This window comes from Lycorma delicatula, chromosome 3, assembly GCF_047948215.1.
Source record: "Lycorma delicatula isolate Av1 chromosome 3, ASM4794821v1, whole genome shotgun sequence".
In the NCBI taxonomy this organism is placed as follows: Eukaryota; Metazoa; Arthropoda; class Insecta; order Hemiptera; family Fulgoridae; genus Lycorma; species Lycorma delicatula.
In genome coordinates, this window is record NC_134457.1 from 39,678,159 (window position 1) to 39,700,682 (window position 22,524).

The following is a 22,524-nucleotide window of genomic DNA, read 5'->3' on the forward strand; positions in this document are numbered from 1 at the left end:
TTAATAATTAAAATAGAATATGAGTGGGAATACATTTTTCGTTTTTTTTGTTTTTTTAATTATTTTATAAAATTACCATAATGTGTACATGTATGTATAATCGTATATGTATACGATTAATACCAAATGTAAAAGGTTACGTCATTAATTAGAAACTGAATCTGTCTGATATTCAAGTTGGCACCCCTGACAGAAAATATCAGCTGTTCGAAATAAAATTCCGATTATTATAATCTTATGATTATTTAAAAATATCGATTCTGCTTGAATCAGGTACCATGGAAGAATAGTGCTAGAATAAGATTTTTATTTTCTGTAGATATAAACCGGCGAAATTTACTCGTGGATGTTAAAACAGTACGGTAAATATTATATTAAGCGTTCAAACTTCTATAAATGTCCCAAAACAGTTTAAATCGGGAAAAATAATAGTTCCCGATTTTCATCAAAAGTTTCAACTTACGCTTTGCAAAACTGGAATGATCTTATACGCAAGGACAGAAACATAAAAATTTGAGAGTATCGAAACCATCCGTTCCCTTATCGCAAAACATGTTCAAAGTGGGCTCCGACACTGTATGTACAAAATTTTTTGGGGCTATAAAATCACCGACATCCAAATTATCTTTTGTACGGAAAGATTTCAGCAGAAGTTAATGCATTATATATTATAAAATAACTTGTGATAAAATTTTAATTCATTCTTTTGAGCCAAAATCCAAACATCAGTGTACTAAATTGATACATTTGAGTTCAGCTAACAGAAAAAATTCAAAAGGTATTTATTTGCCTACAAGTGATGCTAACGGCAGTTTAGGGCTATAAAGGTCAAATGTATTGCAATATTTACGAATAAACATGTACAATTAACAGTCAGTACTATTTTAACCTGCAAATATAATACGAAATCCGCTGGAGGACACGTTTTCTCTCAGAATACGTAATTCTTCTGCATGATAACGCCCACTACAATATCTCTCTAAAGAAACGGTAAGCTTTTCAGAAGTTGAGTCGGGATTTGTTACAACTTTCACCATACAGTCACGAACTTGCAGGATCAGATTTTTGTTTTGTAATGTCCTTCCAAAGAGTTATTACGTGGAATCGTGTTCAACAATAACGAACGGGGTCAAGAATGCAATATAAGAATAGCTCAGATACTAAGGTGAACAAATCTTTACTACTGAAATAACATTGATGCTAATCCAATATCCTAAAATAATGGATGGCACGAATGCTTAAGAATAGCCCTAGATTATATTAAAAAGTATCGTTACGTTGACAATCAATAAATAATATTTTTCTACGATCACTTGTCTCTATAATTATTGAACAAATCTTATATCAAGAAGTTCGTTTGAATTTTGCCGGTAATAGTTCACAGAAAACTGGACGGCACGGCGAAATCAGTGAACTATGTTTACAATTCTAAACATGACCTAACCTAAAAGTGAAATGGAAATGGGGAAAAAATAAAAAATAAAAATGAAAACTTCAATTTAATTATACTTGAATTGAGTATACTTGAGTAGAATTATACATCAGTTTAATTAGATTTTTAATAAAGAATACTTTCAAAAAATACCTCGAACGTTTTATTTCATTTGATGAATTGCGGGACTAGAATATATCACTTTTTCCTCAAAAAGATCGGTTTACGAATCGCGCCGCTAGGTAGCAGTACTTGATAGTACTAGGCAGCGTACAAAAACTTGATTGATAATGTACTTGAAATAATAAAGTTTAGAAGAAAATATACTACAGTTTGTTTTAATAGTAAATGCTCTTATGTACAAGAATTCAGAAAATGTATATTTGTTTGTTCTAGAAAAGGTATTAACAACATTAATTTTAATAATAAATCCACAAGATAAACAATCGGTAATTGAAATTGTAAACCGTACGGTAAGAGTCTTGCAGATATAATTACTTCCTCTTAAAAATTTAAGAAAATGATACTGATATCAAAAAATGTTAAGAGACTGCATTTCTATTATCAAATTTTTTTATTAATTTATAATTTTGTTTAAAAAAGAAATACTTGTAAAATATATGTAACAGACAATAAATATACAATAATAGATAATAAAAAAATTTTTAAGCGTTCTATAATAAAGCAATAAATAGAAAAATTTATTGCAAACTCTTACCGGCCGATTTCGTTTATTTAACAAACTCATATAATTAGCAGGGGTAGTGTAAAGTCATTACCTCAATTTGATAATTATAAACTTTCAATCACAAATTTATCATTTAGAAGCGTTTATTCCTTGTTTAATAAATGAAATCGGGTCGGTAAGAATTTTGTAACAAATTTTTCTATTTTTTGCTTATAATATGGAACGCTTAAACATTTTTATTATATATTATTGTATATCTATTTTGTGTTACATAAATTTAACATGTATTTTTTTTTAAAGAAAATTCTAAATTAATAACAAAGTTTGTTAACAGAAAAATGTTTAATTTTTGAGAGGAAGAAATGCTATCTGCGAGACTCTTACCGCAGTTTACAATTTCTTTGTAATTTATTTTGGATTCACTGTTCCAAAGATAATTAAAGCCGAGTTTTCCTTCCCAAGCGTCAGAAATCATAATAAAGTACATAATTTTGTTTAACAGGAATTCCAGATTTTTATAAAAACCGACGATATATATATATATATATATATATATATATATATATAGTAATTTTGTTGGAATCATGTTGGACTGAAATTAATTGACAATTGTATTAATTTGTGTTCTTTTAGAGGTTACACATTCGTACAAGTACATTAAATCAATTGAAATAACATCTGTCATGAAATTTTGTAAAAAGTTTTAATTCACTCAATTCATTATTTTATTATATTATAGAGTTGGAATAAAACATAATGCGATTGTTTTTTCTTAAATAAATTTATTTTTGTTTTTATTACTTATATTTTTAAAAAAACAAGATTTCAAGATTATGTGGTTCACACACTTACATATATGTTTTATTTAGTAGAATAATTTATATAAATTTGTAAAATTTTTAAAGTACTTTGTTTTGATTATAAAATTATTTTATTCCTTATTGTCCTTGGCTTTAAAACATTCAGAAAAAAATAAATGGATGTTATGGATTTTATATAATCCTACATATTTAAAATATTTATGTATTATACTATTTTTCATATTATGCATGTTCTTAAATTTAATATTTTATTTCATTTTGTTTATTCATATACATTACAAAACTAATATTAATGTAGGTTAATATAAACTATATATCTTAGCATCTTGGCATTTCGTGCGGAGGACTCCGGGTTCGAATCCCGGTCAAGCATTTCATACGCTACCAATTTCCACTGGAGTAATGACCATAGCTTTTTCTGCCCACTCTTCATAATTTAAAAAAAAGCCATAAATAATGTATTTGTTTGTTATAAATGTAAATGAAGTTTATTTCAATGAAATTTTATTTCTACTATTTATTAAATTGTTCCTTGAATTTTCTAATTTACAATTGTGTTGTAAAAGTGTAACAATAATATTGTCTTTCTATAATACTATTAGATTATGGAAAGGAATAATTCTAGATCCGATTAGTGTGATTTGAATACTCGTTTTAAGCTTAATATGATGGCATTTGCGTTTGCATAAAAAAGGGATGGATTCACTTTTAAACCAAAATTCATTGGTATTAATAAAAGAAAAAGTTTTAAACTTCATTACTTTTATCAAGGTTTACCCAAAAACACAATTATTAACGATTTTATGTTTTTTTTTATTTAAAAAAGAATAATTAAACCGACTTAAATATTGAAAAAAGTAATTAAAAATATTATTCTAAATTATAAATTTTGTTTACGGAAATTCTTCCTGTAATTTTTGTGTAGTGTAGACAATTCAAGTCGAGCTGTACAAGTTAGGTTCGTCAATTTACTGAGCAATTACGTATTGTACAAGATTTAGTAGAAAATTTCATTCCAGAAATTACTCAAGTCATACGAGTTTCATAACTTATATCTCTGCTCGTCTGGTGGCGCAGTTGCTATTTGTAATGAATCGAGAAGTGGGGATTAATTCTAATTTTATTCATGCCTGGGAATTTGTATATCAGAAAACCAGGAATATTATTGTGCAGAGAAGAACATAAATGTATGAATTTTTGCTTAAAAAAATCCTGCCCTCCTCTGATCTCTTCCGCTCCTTTTCTAGTCGTTAGCTGCTCATTTTTATCTACAGTTTTCAATAATTTCATAAAAATTGTACATTTTCAATGTTGTTTTAAATGAACTTAAAAATTTTTACAGTTGTATATTCATAAAATTATAAATCAACTTGCCGGCTCCGCTAGCCGTCAACGCAGCCAGGCATACTCTTTGTTAGCCATCAGCTCCTTAACTTCTGATTTCGACTCGACCCCCATTACTTACCCTACCGTATCGTTGAGCTGCGTTCGGCGGTCGCTTGATAACTGAAAATGTTGATTTTGTAATTGCAAAAAATGACCGGATCTCATCCAAATCCTCTTTTATAACATGATATTCCATTCTTTTTCAAGAATTTACCCTTAGTATACTGTTTTTCTTCAGCAATGTTATTTAGATGTGCATTATGGTATTTAATTTTTTTAAATCTTAAAATCTTAACAGAAGCAGTCAATTTTATAGTCCTGTTTGATTAACTTATATCATTTTGTCCCACAGAACTGGGTTAGTTCTATTCATGGGAATAAATTTAAGAATGAGATTTTAAAATGTTAAGTTGTCGTGATGGACAAAAGACAAAACACTTATGAAAAACGCAGTTCCATAACACAATATCCACTTTCCATTTACTGTATTCTCGGAGAAAGTTAAGTGAAACGATTTGAGATGCAAATTATATAAATCATATTTAAGCGAGAACAAGGCAGTAGGATCATTCATCCTGACTTAAAATACATAATATGTCCAATTTTCAAAACTGTGATTTTTGCCTAGCGTACTGTTCAACAAGTTTCAGTGTGCATATATTTTTAATTAAAAAAATCCACTGGTAATGTAACTGCAGTTGAATTAAAAAACAGAAATATGAACGTGCACATCTATACAATGTCATCAAGATGTACCTTGACAGTTTGTTTTCATTTTTAAAACAAAAATTGGCGAGAATGACAATGTTCTTGAATTTTTTATATTAATTAAAATTTAAATATCGTAATAAATGGTAAAATAGAAAAAAATTGTAATAGATTGATTCGTAATAATGTACAAAAAAAAATCATAAAATCTTTAAAACATTCAATCACATCCTTATACACATTTAAATAATATGTAAAATTATTCGTACAAATAACTCATTACACAACATTTTTGCCTATTCAGATAAAAATCAAACCAATATAATTAAAAAAAAAGGTTTTCGTTTTACATTAGAATGTATATCCATCTCTTAATATTAAAATTATTAGCAGTGAATAACGTTAGCTTATTGTATAAAAGGGTTGATTGTTAAATAAACCTGACCAAACATGTTATATCTCAGCTGCAATGCTTCTCAGTATTATCTACGTCCTTCATTCTGTGGCTGGGTTGCGACTGATAAATTCTAGTCTGGTGATTTGCGGATGTAATAGATTACAGATACATTCACTTAAACAAGATATAGATAGATAGATAGCTACTCCGTTTGTCGGTTACTATTTCCTATATGTCTAATGGATTCTGAAATATTATAAAAACTAAAATAAATATTATTTTATATTAAATAAAAGCTAATGAAGTCGGAATTTTAATTATTCAATCTAATCAATTATTTGTTATATAAGACTTTCTTTTCTGATCGAGTGCTAACATTAAAGTCGGTTACACATTTTTTGCAAGAGAAAATACTACATTATCAATAGAAAGCTTTCTTTCGGGCATGTTTCATGTAATGCACCGTCGTTTTAATAGGTACTAATTACAGTTGCTATTTTTTAAGAGAAATGATGTCCTTTATATTCCTATTCTTTAATTTGGACGTCTCGTATACAGGATTCAATATTACTTGTATTTTATTGGCTTGTATACCATGTAAAATAGTATATTTGACTCATTGAGATAGACAGTAAAAAAAGTCATTACTTTTAATTTTCTGTAATAAGTTTTACCTATGCTGAAAGCAAATTATTTTTGAAAATAGTAACGGCTTTTTGAGAATTTATTTTAAAAATTTCGAGGGTATTTCAATACATGTGATCAAAAAATTAATTACTAAAAGAATTGTTTTTTATTTAAGAATCATTGACAAATTTATTTAATATCCTACGTAATTCTCCTAAAAATATTTTTCTGTATAAGTTTCTGATTTTTATTAACAAGAAAAGCTATTAATTTTGCTACGTTCTGTGAATTTTCATTGACTGCCTAGCTAATTTTTTTTTAACAGAATATTATCAGGATTTTGCAATTAGGGATATGTTGTCCTTTTTGTTTTTATATTCTTTTAAAGTTATCTAATGTTCGAGTATTACACAAGGAACAATTATAACTATTCGTTTTCTTAGTATCAGATAGTATATGTTATCCAAAAAAAAAATTCTCAATCAAAATCTCTCTCTCTCTCTCTCTCTTTCTCTTTATATATATATATATATATATATATATATATATAGTTTCTGTTTGATCTACAAATCTACTGAATCGATTTCAATAAAACTTAGTACAATCACAACAGGAACTGAGAAGAAGGTTTTTCATTTCATTTTATATCTATGTTAAAAATAACCGAATCATTACAAACTCTATTCACTTACCTTCTTGACACGCCAACAAGCTAGTCCGATATTGCAGGATTACTTGCTCCTCCCTTCTGTCACCATCATTATGTCATTTCACCATTACAGTTTCTTCAATGGCGTAGCTGATCGAAAATGTTTACGGGCTCATTGAGTATAAATTTTCACGCTGATGCGTGGTTATGTTAGCGTTTGATACTAGCACCGAATAATAAACAAGTAAATTCCATAAATAGTTACTACATACTGCAAGAATTCTCAGGAGAAGTAAAAACATATTACGCCATTCAATCAGTTTTTAGCGAAGAGGATGCAGTTCATTACCCAAATATGTTTTTGAATTCTTAATCAAAATTACCAGCTAACATATTAAAAATAAATGTAGGTGTTGCAATTATATTCATGAGAAATCCGAAGCCACCACAGTTATGTAATGCAACTCGATTGAAAGTTTTGTCTCTAGAAAAATATATCACCGAAAAGACTATTTTAATTGGCTGCTGCAAAGGAGAAACTGTATTTATTCCAAGAAATCCAATCATACCTAATAACTTTTCTTTCAATTTAAAAGACTTCATTTTCTAGTTACTACACAATTTACAATCGATAAGTCACAAGATCAAACTTCATGTGTAGCTGGTGTAGCTTTACAAACTCCTTGCTTTTTTCGTGGGTAATTTTATATGGCATGTTCTCGAGTAAGGAAGAACAGCAAACTCTTTATTTACTATGATAACGGAACAACAAAGAATAAGTTTATAAAGAGGCGCTGGTTTAAAAATTTATGTAAAACACTATTTGCATTATTCTGTAAAAGTAGACATTTCATCTATCTCTCTGTTTATATGAATCGTGTTACTGAGTGTTTATAAATATCTCTAATTAACAAATATTGAATTTATCTATGGAGGATACATGAATGATGAATCTATTACTTCATATTCTGGATATTCATAAATCACAATAAAATATATTTTTTACGTACTATTATCGCTTTATAAACTCGATGAAAATTGTTACAACAATCATAATTTGCATGCGAAACCGTGGGACCTTCTAGTTAAAATTAAATATCGGCCCGAAATTAAAAAAAAAAAAAAAACAGTTTCTTCAATTCTTGTTCTTTAAAGTTTTTAACAAAAATATATCATCTATAGAGTGCAGATTTGAAAAAAAAATTGCACAAGTAATGAAGAAACAACAATTTTTTCACTACTAATGAAGAAGCAGTTGTAAAAAAATTCTTAATTAATTTCCAAAAATTAAGTTACGGTATACAGGGAGCAACCCACTAATAAATATTGCGAGTTAAGAAATAGCAGATATTATTTAGATCTAATTCATCCATTGAAAATTCTTTGATTAGTTAAAAATGTTTTTTCTTTTAGTTTGGCAATAAAATTTTATTAAATTTTTTATAAAATTTATTTAGGGCTCTTATCTCAAAACGATCTATTTTTCGGTATCACGATTATATTTCCAAGCCCCCATGAATAGTAATTATAACTTTTAAATGGAAAAAGTAAGGTTTTGATTATTAATGTGAAAGGACTGAATTTTGAAAACAAAATTCTTCAGGTAAAAACTTCAGGGCCCCTTCAACTCTAAACAAAAGACAGTTATTTAATATATTCACAGCTAGTTTTAATAATAACCTAAAATAAACCTCAAGTAAGTAGTCTTAAACAAAAGGTTAGGAGGATAAAAAGAGGTAGGAGCATTTGGTAAATTAATTTTTTTTTTAATGTTTGGCTGTTGAACTCTAAGAGGTACTGAAGTTCAATTTTGAAACTAGCTGTAACAAAAGTTAACACCGCAATTATTTCGCTAAAGGTTTTATCAGCCTGATGTTTTGTCAGATAATTTTTTTTTATTGCTTTTTGAAATTATGTGTAACTATAAAAACTTGTATATTTAATACTTTTGAGTTTGGCCGTCTGAGTGTGTGAAATGTGATGATCTTATACAAAAATTGATCATATCGATGTAGCAGCATCTGCCAAGTTGGTTAAAGATATTGAAGTTCAACAACTTTTTACTTATCCATTTAAAATGAATTAGTTGCACCTTTACCATGGAAAGATAATTTCAGTATGGTGGTTTCATACCGAAAAACAAATCGTTTCGAATTATGATTTTTTGCTAATTTCAGTTTACTATGTTTTAATGATGGAAAAGTCATTTAAACGGTTCCATACTTTATTAACCTGCTACAACATATATATATATATATATATATATATATATATATATATATATATATATATATATATAAGAATTCAATATACTGATTTATAAAGATTTCTTTCTGTAAAGAATATAAAGCCATTTTATCATCATCATGTAATTAATTTCTCCTGCTACAATTTTTATAGCATCTTTTGTGCAACTCTCTCGCTTTGTCTCCTCATAACTCCTTCCCTGTCAATAAACTCCTTCTCCCGTCAATATAGTTTTTCGCAGAAAAATGCTTTTTTATGTATCCAATACAGTTAGCTATTCTTTTCTTTAATATTGGTAGTGTTAATCGTTCTTCTCCTACTCCGATTCTATCTAGCAAGACATTTTCTTGATCAAATCTCAGAGGTTTAATTAAATTTATTCTTTCTTATTTTCTTCAATCATTCTCTCACTCATATAAAAGGATATTTCAAGCAAAGCATACAAAAAATAATTTCCAGACGTCCTTCATCCTTACTGTAATAAATTTTCTTGGATTTGATTAAAAGTTATCTTTCCCTTGGCGATACTAGTTTTCATCACCGTATCATGAATATATTTTCATTCTATATATTTAGCGTTCTTTGTTTACCTCACAAATTTACTGTTCCCTCTTTGGATGTGCTCTTTATCTATTTCCCTTTTTATTTATACTACTTTTTTCTTAATTTCCTCTTAAATTTTTTGAAGCTCTTCCTCGCTGTTTGTTGCAAGCGTATTTATTTTTTTGATACAATTAAATATCTACAATCTGTTCTCTAGAAACAATGGATAGATGGTGAATGTTCACAGCTGACTTGAAGGAGAGAAAGCCCAACAATTGACTGCTCTATATTTTATTTGTACTGGCTGGCACCCTGTAATAGCTGCTGAGGGATGATTATAAAATTGTTGTAACGTGCGAAAAAATGCCATTCTTGACTAGGACTTGAACCTAAAACCTCCAAATGAAATATAGAGAAGCGATCATTTTCCTAAGAAGATCGGCGATTCATAATTTAAAGATTCTTTTATAAAAATGTATCAGAATCGTCATATGCTGTTATTATTCTGCAGAAATTTCAATTATAAATTTTAGCAAGATTGAAAAAAAAGCTGAGAAATGGTTATAAAACTTTTACAACAGATTTCAAACACGCTATAGCAATTGTAAGTATTAATTACTTCAATAATTGTTACTTGAAATCGATCAAATCAAACACAAGATATAAAATTTAAAACGATTTTGGATAATAATTTAGATAACGAATTTAGTAAACGATTTTAAAATCGATTTCTAGAGAGAGAATTCTTATAAATTTTGGCAATATTTTACTAGATCATTGAGGTTGCAATGTAGCAACAATATTTTTCTCGCGTAATTTTTGTTTATGACTTGATTTCAAAATAGCAATACAAAATATTTTACAAAAATTTCACGCATTAATAATTTAGGAATGACGAAATGAATTTTAATTTGGTTTTTTTTTGCTGTCATAGTATAATAGAATGCAATTGTTCTTCAGGATTAGTGTTGTAAACTATGATAGAACATGTGTTTCTGTTTGAGTTGAATAGAACCTTGTTGAATAGAATCTAAAATTTAACTAATGTTAGAACGTAACCGAATATTGTTTTCAAATTTTCCCATATATAATTACCTGTGTATCAAATTTAAATTCCAAAAAAAGTTAAATTTAAAATAGCGGAAAACACTTCATTTTTTTATTATTAAATTTTTATTACCTTTCTTCACTTTTTTCAAGGTCGAATTTAAAAAAAAAATTGAAATTGGTTTTTAGATATTTACATGAAAATTAAACACACCCAACATCAAGTTAATGTGTATTTAAGTATTTATTAAGTAAATACTTAAGTATTTGTTGCCAAGAAATTAAAAAAAATACTAAAAACCAATGTTGCCCTTTAAAATCGGGATTTCAAAAAAAATCTTTCTTAGTATGCACTTAACCGTAAGAAGAATGTGTGTATAAATTTTCATCAATTTATCTTCAATAGTACATAAAATATATATATATATATATATATATATATATATATATATAAATATCTAAGCCAAATTTCAAATTTTAAGGTTCAAACAGTCCGGAGATATTTATCAAAATATAGCCAACTTAATTCCTTCTGTAATCGTTGATTTTTTTGTCTCTTTACACGAAGATTACCAGTCTTCCTAATAAATTATCATTTGTTTTATAAGTCTATAAAATAGATAATTTTGAAGAATCAATTTGACTTTGATTTTTCAACATGAATTGTTTATTGGATATTTCTAATTTATTATTTTGCTAATTTCTTAAAATTTAAAATTAATTTTTAACAAGAGATTAATTTTCTAATTAATTATTTTTAAAAGCTGGTATTTCAAAATTTTTTGTGAACTTACAACTTAATTAATGAATTAACTTTCGTTTCTTCAGCTAAGTCTTGCGAATTTTATTCAAAAGAAAAATTTGTTGAAATTTGAAACAAATCACAATAATTGTAATTAATCTGATCTTATGTTAATTAAAGTTTAATTTATTTATGTAATTATATGTATTTTATGTTTTTTTATTAAAAAAAAAAAAATAGTTTAATATTTACTTAGATAATTTTTTTAAACATAAACCTATATATACACAAACACACATTCATTTAAGTACTTGTAAGGCTGATTAGGTGTATTAAAATTCAAAAAAAAAGAAGAAAAATAATTATCAATACAACATAAATAATTGTTGCATTATATGCTTTTGCTTCGAATATATTTCAGGATAGACCGAAATAACATATCAGTGTAAATTTTAAAAATTGGTGTATTAAAATGTTTGTTTAATTGCTGTACCTTAGTAAATGTGCAGTACCAAATAATTTACTTTGTATATTTATGTTAAACGATGTAAAAAAATAAATAAAAAAGCAAGTTATAATATATAATAAAACAATTAATTCTGTAAATTAATAAGATTATAATTAAATCAATAACATTTTGTTCATGTTATCTAGGCTTGTTGCGGTTAACATTCCAACAATTGTTTAAAATGTTTTAAAGAAAAATAAAGATATTTATTAAGTTCCTGTATTTTTTCTTCAGCTTTTCCTTCAGATTATGATCAGGGTATGTATATGACGTTCATTAAAATATTAATAGTACTTAATTAATAAATATTCTTAATAACTCTACAATTCATCATGATTTTAGATTATAGATCGATAATTATTAAAAATTAAGTAAATCAAATGAGATTTGTTAATCTATAACTTTTATACCGCATTATTAAACAATTTTAAGATGAAATAGCAAACAGGACTCTTGAAGAAAGACTTACTAATTAAAAAAGATATGAATTCTTCTTTTGCATTATATCTTTACCGATTGGTTTAAAGTTTAATAATTGGATTCACAATAAGAATGAAAAATTATCGAAAGAGGTGTAATATTTTCTAACTTCATTTTCATTAAATTAATACAAAGCCATTTCTTTACGTAAATCAATCGTAAATAGAATTTAATGAAAATTTTTAAAAAAATATTGTTTTTCCTACTTTTTTTATTCAAATTCACAATTTTGTGATACATGAAGATACTTTTTAAAAATTAAAAAGTTACAAAGTTAACCCTTCATCAACCCCCTTGAAAAAATTTTCAAGGCAGCGTTTAGGCAACAACGGTTTTCCAAATAATTGCAGTTTTTCAAATAATATATTTCTCAAGTAGCAATAGTAATAAAAAGTATGGAAAACCTTTCTTACACCAACTATGATTATTAATTTAAAAATTTATTTGCGTTAGTTTGTCGTGTAGAAGAAACTTTACTAAATTTCATGCTTTAACGAATTTTGAAGATATGAGGAATAATTTTAAATTGTCACCCTCTGTCTTATTTTAAAATATTCATTAAATTAAATATTTATCTCACAATATATCGCGTATTACGACAATATTTATTGTTAAATTACAATAGAACATAGTGAAAATCAGCTCTGTTTAAAATTCATTTATTTGAACGAGGCAGTGGTTTATAAAAAAACATTTTTACCAGTATTAATTTTTTTTCGCTTTGATGGTCTCGCCACACAAGCTTGATGCTTATGCGTGAGAGATGGACGTGGAACCTTATAGCGTATGAGAAATGCCATGCCTGGCCGGAATTCAAACACGGGACCTCTGGAGGAAGGGCCGACACGCTACAACTCTGCCACGGAGAGCTCCGCTACAACTACTTTTCGTATATCAAAAAAGTAATAAATGAAACTTAATCATCCCTGAAATATATTTGATACACATTATATTACATTTCTTTGTATAATATTTTATTAAATCAGAATAATGTTATTAAAAGTTTTCTATCGATTAACATTTTTATAAAAATGTTTAGGAAAAGGATTAGTTATTGAAAAAAATTTGCCCTTCAGTCATACTTATATACCGTGATTTCATCTTTCATCCCACTAACGAATCCTTTCAAAAATATAATAAATTCCTATACCTTATTAGTAATTATGTCATTCTACAAATTTTCAAATTTCTCTATCTACTCATTTCTCACATATTAACACAAATGGGGAACGTATAAAAAAAAATTATTTTTTAAGGGTTCTTGGTGGTCTCAAGGATTCTTGATTCCCTGAATATATATATAATATAATTATACGTATTAGAAAATTTCATGAGCGATTCATAATCAAAATCCAGAAAAAACTACTAAAATAGGTTGGTGAAAATTTGTATACTTGTTCTTATGTTATAAGTGCTCACTAAGAAAGAGTTCTTTGAAATTCCGAGTTTAAAGAGTTGAAACGGATATTAGATTTTTTTTAAAGTTATTTTTTATTATTTTTACTTTCTCGGTAATAAACATAGATATCAACTTGATTTTGGTGTATATATAAATTCCTAAAAACAGGCCTCTAGATTTTTAGAAATTATGAGTTTAAAGGGTTAAAATGAGGTAACATTGAATTTTACTATTGCTTTTAATTTCTCTGTAATTGATTATTTGTGTGGATAATCTTCATATGAATACATAAAAATCATTTTTTTAGATTTTTTTAAATTCGACCTTGAAAGAGGTGATGATAGGTAAAATGTTTTAATTTTTTTTTGTCTTCAGTCACTTGACTGGTTTGATGCAGCTCTCCAAAATTCCCTATCTAGTGCTAGTCGTTTCATTTCGGTATACCCCCTAGGTCCTACATCCCTAACAATTTGTTTTACATATTCCAAATGTTGCCTGCCTGCACAATGTTTTCCTCTCCCTCCAATATTAAAACGACTATTCCAGAATGCCTTAATATGTGGCTTATAAGTCTGTCTCTTCTTTTAGCTATAAAAAATTTAGCTTTTTCCAAATGGTTCTTTCTACATCTATTTTCCGCAATACCTCTTCATTTGTCACTTGTCAATTTACAATAATGATTGCAAATTATCCCCATTTCCGACGACTATACTAAACGAGATATTCACTCTATTGCGGCTTGAAAATACTACTTAGATAAATATCAAAATCCATTTCAGGTTTTTTGAGTTTTAATATTTTAAGGGGTACAAGGTATATATCCCCTGATCGCGGCGGGAAACGCAGTTACAATACAGCGGCTTACAATACAGCTCATTGTTAAAAGTATAGAGAAACCTTTATATTACTTTTCAATGTTAAACATAAAAAAATTAAATTTAGCATATCTTCTTAACTCAAAACGATCTAGTTTTCGGAATTTTTTTGAGCCTAAGATAGCTCAAGCACCCTTCCATGGGGCGATAACTCAAAATGTTTCAGTAAAAAGGATAGGTTTGTGACATTTTACTTTAAAGGAATAGGCTAATAACTGGAAATCCTTTAATCTAAAAATTCCCAAACTTGATGAGGAGTAAATATAATTTTATTTATTAATAAGAAAGAATATTAAAAAAAATTTACCTATTTTGCACTTGAGTAAATACAAATAAGTTATTAATTATTTTTAAAAAAACGTAAATTTTCTTTGGTTTTCCTTTGGGTTTTAAAGACAATTTCAATAATGTAATGAAATTTAAATAACGCTGGCTTCAATTTTCAAACTCATTGGAAAGATATAATGCGATTGATATAGATAAGTTCTTCGACTATCAAATAGTGATCTTCCACAGATAACTATAAACAGAAAAAAGTATAGAATTAAGTAGTAAACTGTTTATAAATTAGCAAACAACACTTGATAAAACATCTACTACTAGATAAAACCAAACCTCGTTTATTGTTCCTATCTGAAAACGAAACAATTTTGGATTTGAGGCTACCACACCGCTATCATATAAATTGTCCCAAGAGGGAACAATCTGTAGAACAGGTTGGCAGTGATCTCACACCAAATTTTTTCCACTACTACTGTCTAATATTATTGTACTGTAGAATTTTTTCTGCTTACATTATTGTTAAATTTCCATGAGTGAATATTTATTTCTGAGAATATTTAGAACTATAATTTGACAGATAGATAAGACGCTCACTCATATATACATATACATATATGTGTAATTTTTCTTTGTACTTTTATAGTACTTGTGAATATTTGAATGAATATCATTATCCAGTACAATAGATATGTTATGATTAATGAATGTCTATTAGTTTTGTTTTTGAAAAAAAAAAGATTTTTTAGATATTATTCAGTTTCAAAAACAATATAAGTTTTCATTCATACGAAAATTAAAAATTTTTTTATAAAACAATTTTTATTTATTTTTTGTATTCTATGTATGGAAACTTATGGGACATTCTGCATTTCCATTTAAATGTTGTACTATCATAATCTTCCATAATTAATTTATATATATATATATATATATATATATATATACATACGTAAGGAAAATTATATCGAATAATTTATTAGTATTTTATTCGAATTAATAAGTTCTGTTTTATAAAACTATGAGATAATTCTATTTTTTAATTACTTCAATTCTAAATCCAATATATGTAATTGTAGTCTGCCTATTATTATTTTTATTTATTTTTTTGTAATTTCCCGGCAATATAGTTATATTATTTAAGTGAAGCTAATCGAGTTAAGTTTCGTGAACAATATTTTACATATCTTGATGTTACACGACCAGACAGCTAAAACAATAAAATAAAAATAAAAAACAGTTTTATTATTAAAATATTCTGGAAGGATGTATGTAAGATACGAACATACGTGCGTATATATACGTACATATATATATATATATATATACGTACATATTTATATACATATATTTTTTTGACTTAACTTTACTTGTTTTCAGACTGGATGGACAGATTTGCATGAAATTTGGCTCGATAATTTCTGTATGTGGGTGTATTGTATTGTATTGATGCGGGGATAATTTTGGTCATTAAAGGTCAAGGAGGCAGCAAATCAAAAGGATGGGTAAATTAGTTTTGTAATATAATGTCCTTTAGGTAGCTAAGATATTTTCTAGTGGCTTTTGTCCTATAAAAGTTGGATGGAGCAAGCACCCCTTTTTACTTTATATCGATTCTCGTTCGAAGACACATTCTTATTCTGATTAGATTTTTATTTTATACATTTCTCACTTCGTTTATGTGTTTCGGATATTTCATTCAGTGGGAAGCGGAAAATAAAAGTAATTTACCTCTAATTATTTCCTCAGTTAGTGTTTTGCATGATATCTTTAGACTGTTTACACCAATAGTAATAAAAATTAGTATGAAGACTGCTAAATATGAGCCAATGATACTGTTTAATTCCACTTAAAATTTGACAGTGGAGATTGAGAGATACGGTCATCATTTCTCACTTATCACAATATTATACTCAAAGATATAATAAACGTTTTACGTAATTCTTTACTTGTATATTAAAAACCCGTATAAAACATAAAAGGATGCGCGAAGAAATTTATGCAATTTTGCAATTTTTTTTTAATTGTATATAAATAGATTAATAAATCTTAAAATGCTGATTACTATCATTATCTAAATGTTATTATTATTAGACTACAAACAATAAATAAGTCTATAAAGTGAAGAAAAAATATTCACGTTGGCAAAGTGAAATTTCAAAATGGCGTTTTGTTGAACTAAAACTTATATCATGCTGACAATATCAGTTTATAATCTTACCGTAATAAATAGACCAAGAAGATATTTTTTATATAATGCCGTTTCAGTACTGTACATTTTTGATTTAATTCTACATGTCACAATTTATATTGGTGTTTCTGAAACATATCGCTTATCAGCAATGTTCAATATTGTTTTAAATAGACAAAAAATATTTTCACAATGTGTTACATTATACTTTTCTGTAATTTTCAAAACGTACAAAATTATGAAAACATACAAATCTCAATTTTGATCGCCAACTTACGAAATAAAAAATTGTTAAATGTACTTAAAAAATATTCCTAACTGTTTTTCTTATTATAACGACACAGCGACTTTACAATCTGTTCATAAAACAATAAGTAAATAAGATGTAATTAGTAACATTATGTTGCTACAGACAAAGCGGCTTGTGACTTAATAATGGAATACGTGAGCATAAAGTCATCTAATTGAAGCGATAAGGTAAACCAAGAATATTGTTCCTCAGAAATCATGAAAAATCACTGATCGTGTTATCTAACAAATTGTTATCTAGCAAATTGTTATTGTAACAAATTGTTATCCGCCAAATAATTCGGGTGTCGATCCAAACGACTTTGATACCGTAGGCTGACCAGAGAGATTTCCTGCCGAACGGTTCGCAACTTAAGGTCATTATATATAACGCTATTACTTATGTACCAGGGTATGTTAAGCATTTTCTGCATTGTTCAAGTATGTCAATACTGGAGTTGCACCCTGTACCTCACAATTCAAGCCCGTAAGTCCAAACAGGCTTCAATTAAGGAATTTTTGTTTCTTTATAAATTTAACATAATAAAATTAAATTTAAATAATGTTATTAAAATAGGAACTTCTATAATTTTTCTTTTTAATTATTGATTTCGTTTCAAGATATTTTCCAATGTAGAATGAGTCATTTTGTTTTAAAATTATACTACGTACGGTATTTTTCTCCCACTTTCTTTCTGTTTTATTTATTATAAATGTGAAATTTCTTAAACTAATTACTATGTTTAGATTACAGTTGCTTTCAAAGATTGTCTAAGAATAAAATTATATATAAATTTTAAGTTTACTATCAATTTAATGTAACTATCATATGTCAAACCTAAAGAATTGAGTTTTGTGGCACCAATTATGATTTTTTTTACAGTATATTTTAAAAATCACTAGTGTTAAAGTAGAGAGATCTGCTTCATTAATTCATTGGTTTAAAAACTGTATGAAACTGTCAGATTTACTTTTAATTTACATTCAAAAAATTTCAGTATGGTTTCATTTTACCAGGGATCAGAAATCAGGATGAAATTTTTCGCAAGTTATTGTTTGAATACGAAGCGGTTCGATATTTATATCGATGTTTTTCTTTATTTTTCCTTGTTGAACGTTAAATTCTTTCAGTTTCTTCTGGAAAAAATAAGTATAACGCGTTTTTTTTTTTGTTTGGACACTGTGAAGGAGGTTTAGATAATCTATTCCAGCGTTTACTCATGTTTTGAGACATAGTTTGACTCATTTTCTTTCTCATTTCTTCGGTCCAATACTTTCCATCACCGTCTTTTTTTTCTATTTCTTGAAACTTATGATAATAGATCAACTTCCTAAAAAAGTAGGTAAAAATTTTTTTCTGCACTTTATAAAATAAATAGTATGATAAATTCAACAAAATGAAAAATAACATGTCAATAGAGCATTTCTAAGTTATTCATTTTAAGGGACAAATATTTTATTTTACAGCTTTCTTTAAAAAATTAACTCGCTTTAGCGTAACTTAAAGAGAACTGGTATTACTCTCTGGTCTAGAAAACTACTCCATTTTGTCGGATTATATTTTTATAATATTTGTTTGATTTAATAAAATATGAGCAGCTACCTGCTGTCAGCTGGAAAAATATAAATGCAGCGATTAATTAATACAAATAAAGGCTTTTTTATTTTTTTTTTAAAGTTTCAGTTTATAAATAATAAAGCAATTCTTTTTAAATGAACGGTTTAATGAATTGGTAAGTCAGGATTGAGGGATTTTCGTGGATGCTTCGTGTGGAGATCGAGAAGAATTAATTATTCAAAAGGCCATTTGCGAGTCCAGCCACGGAGTGCGACAACGATCTTAAAATCCCGCGATGGGTTTTGCAGGGCCATCTTATCAATACTTAATATGCAATTTGGAGCGCGTGAAAAATTCAACGGGGAGGTCGTGACACCGCCGGGACTCATAACTCTGGTGAATCTGTATTCCACCCAGCCTTGAGTTAGGGAGATGCAGGGCACGATTCCCTTCAGATTGCTGGGCTAGCCCTTTTAACGGTCGCATTAACTCAATATTACCTTTTTCGATCTGTACATCCTTAACTCCTATAATAAAACCACAAATAGTAACCGAATCGATACCACTTTAACGGCATAAAGAAGAAAGCTTACGGGAATGTATCTACATGTTTAAAATGTTCATCGTATTTAAACTTTTACAGTTGTTTTATAGTGTTCAAGTTTTGCGTACTACCGAAGGAAAACTGTATAGCTAAATCAAAATGTGATCGGAATATAAGATTTATTCGTGTATTTTTTTTATTTTTTATTTTTTTTTTAACAATGAATAATTTTATTGGTACAATTTTATAATTTATAAAATTAAGTCCCAATTTTTTGGGACTTAAATACAATTGTAGTATTTTTTTTAAGGGTAGTTATTTTAAAACACGCATACAAAATGTTAAAAGTCATTTTGTGTAAAAAGAAAATTGATTATAAATTAATATTTATGTAACATATGATTAGTAAACCAGTACTACATTTTCAAATTAAAATTAATATGTAAGGGTTTTATTATATATTCATTTTTTCATAGATGGATATGTTTAGCTTATAAACTGAAAATAAAATTATTATAAAAATATTTCAGGCTGGGGAAACAGTAAGAAAAGAGGAATTTTTCCTACTTAATTCTGTAGCATATTTTTTTTTATTATTTAATTAACCAAAAAGTATAATTTCTGAACTACGGACCGATAATTTTAATTTTAATAATTTTTTATACTCAATTTATCAAAAATTGTCAAAATTATTCCTATTCCAAACAATACAATTATAAAATCAATTTCTTTGCGATTGCATAGTACAGTTTTTTGATCTTATATAATAGACGAGTTATTTCTAAAAAAAAACGTTCTACATAAAATATCTTTAACTAAATTACCTCCAATACATTATCAATCTTCTGAAGTAAATTACATTCTAATTAATCACAGTCAATCTAACCTATCCGTATTACAAATGTAATGTTCATACGGTTACTTGGGTGGGCAGAAGGAGTTAATATCTAAAATTATAAATATTCGCTGGAATAAATCATCATTATGCAATTACCTCTGCATATATAAATATATATTTTCTCCACGTACCGCATTAAATAAATAAATCTTTTAATTTTATCGGTTCATATTACATTATATATATATATATAAGTGATATATATATATATATATATATATATATATCACTTCATTATAATTGATAAATATAAAAGAAATTATAAGACAAAAAAATGTATAACAAAGTTTTAATACTTTCCGAGTCCTGATTTTTTTTTTATATAGTAGAAAAATAATTATACAAGAAATGAAACCAAAAAACGTTTTAAAAATTTATATTTTCAATCCTTGATCGGCTCCCACACCCCAATATTGACCCAAAATTATTTTTTGGGGTTATTTGCACAACTACTAAACTTGGGAACACGTGAAAAAACTCTGTAAAAAAATGTACAATAAATAAAAATATAACTTCATCGATTTTTTGGGAATGTGGAATTTTGGAGATTTTAGAATAAATTATTTTTTTTAAAAGTGATAAGATAAGTGTGCATTATCTACCCCACGCTCTAGAGATATTGACCCCAAAATTTTATCAACAAATTATCCCGTATACACGAGTCTGCAAAATTTCATTAAAATCGGTTCATCCAGTCAAAAATTACTAAATTTCATACACGCCAATTCACTTACATAGGTACAAAAATTATCTTCTTTTTTTATCTTTCCTGGTCCCTGGGTCATGAAACGTTGAGAAATCCAAAAAAATTCATAGCTCATTTTCATGACTGATTGCTATAACTTTCCTTCTTGCAGCATATTTCTATGGTGCCAGGAAATTATTAGTTGTGATTAAAGACCTTATTAATTTTTTAAATACAAAAATACTTACATAATATTATTAAGATAAATATAATAAAAATAAAAAATCATATTTTTGTACAAGTCGAACTGGATGTAGAAAATCAGGTTGTTTTTTTAGAAAAAAAAATTCATTTAAAACTTTTTTCACAGAGTAATATTTTTTCCGTAAAATAAACTTTTAAGTATACTTTAAATAGATTGGTACGAGTAATTTTTATTATTTCAAATGCCAGTGGAATCATAATAGTGCGTTAACAGACATAATATTAAAGTTACACAAAAACTGTTCGTTTGTCTGGTTCGATAAATATAGACATCGATATTTTTTTTTTAAGAATATTTAACTATTCTTTTTGATATAGATTGCACATTTATAAATATAAACCTAAGGTATGTTAACATATTTAATTTTTTTGTTATACATTTACACGAATCGTATTTATGACCGCCATATAATAATCTGACCTCCAGTTATTGAATCTTAAAAACTGGTTCTAATTTTTGAAAGAACCCCAAGAAATAAATTATATTTTATACGATAATATATGTAGGCATAATACTCGTAACAACTTACTTACGATAATGAGCTTAGTGTTTTATGAATGCGCTTCAGATTAAATCAGTACAGTTTGATTTTGTTATTAACGAAATAAATTTGATAAAACACCCAGAAATTTTGTTTTGATGAACATGATCATTGATGGGAATTTTTTCAACATTAACGGCAACGGACATTTTGAGTTATGGGCTGCAACACCGCACTTTCCCTCAATGCTGGAAGGAGGCCAGAACGGTTTTTCTTCCCAAACCGAATACAAACCCAGGCGTTTGCGAGTACCGTCCTATCATAAATAATAATGTAAGCCTCATAAATAATATGGGTAAGGCTGCTGAGAGACTTCTTGCTACCAGGATCCAAGAGGAGCTGGACCTAAGCGGAAGCCTACATTTGGAGCAATATGGATTCCGTAAGGGCCGTTCGACACTGGATGCGATAAACAGGATGGTTAGCTGGGCGGCAGAGGTACGGAGCGGTACTTGGAGGACCAGAAGGATCCCATTGATGGTCCAGTTAGATATCAAAAATGCGTTTGGCTCGGTACCGTGGACGGCCATTGTAGCGGCGCTCAGAGAAATGAATGTTAGTGACCACTTGCTAAACCAGGTTGACTGCTACCTGTCTGATAGATGGACGGAGGTTCTCACTTTGGAGAGGGTGGTGAGATTTCCGGTCTTCGGTGGAGTTCCGCAGGGGTCTGTGTTAGGCCCCTTGCTATGGAACATCTTTTACAACCGGGTGCTCCGGTTGCCT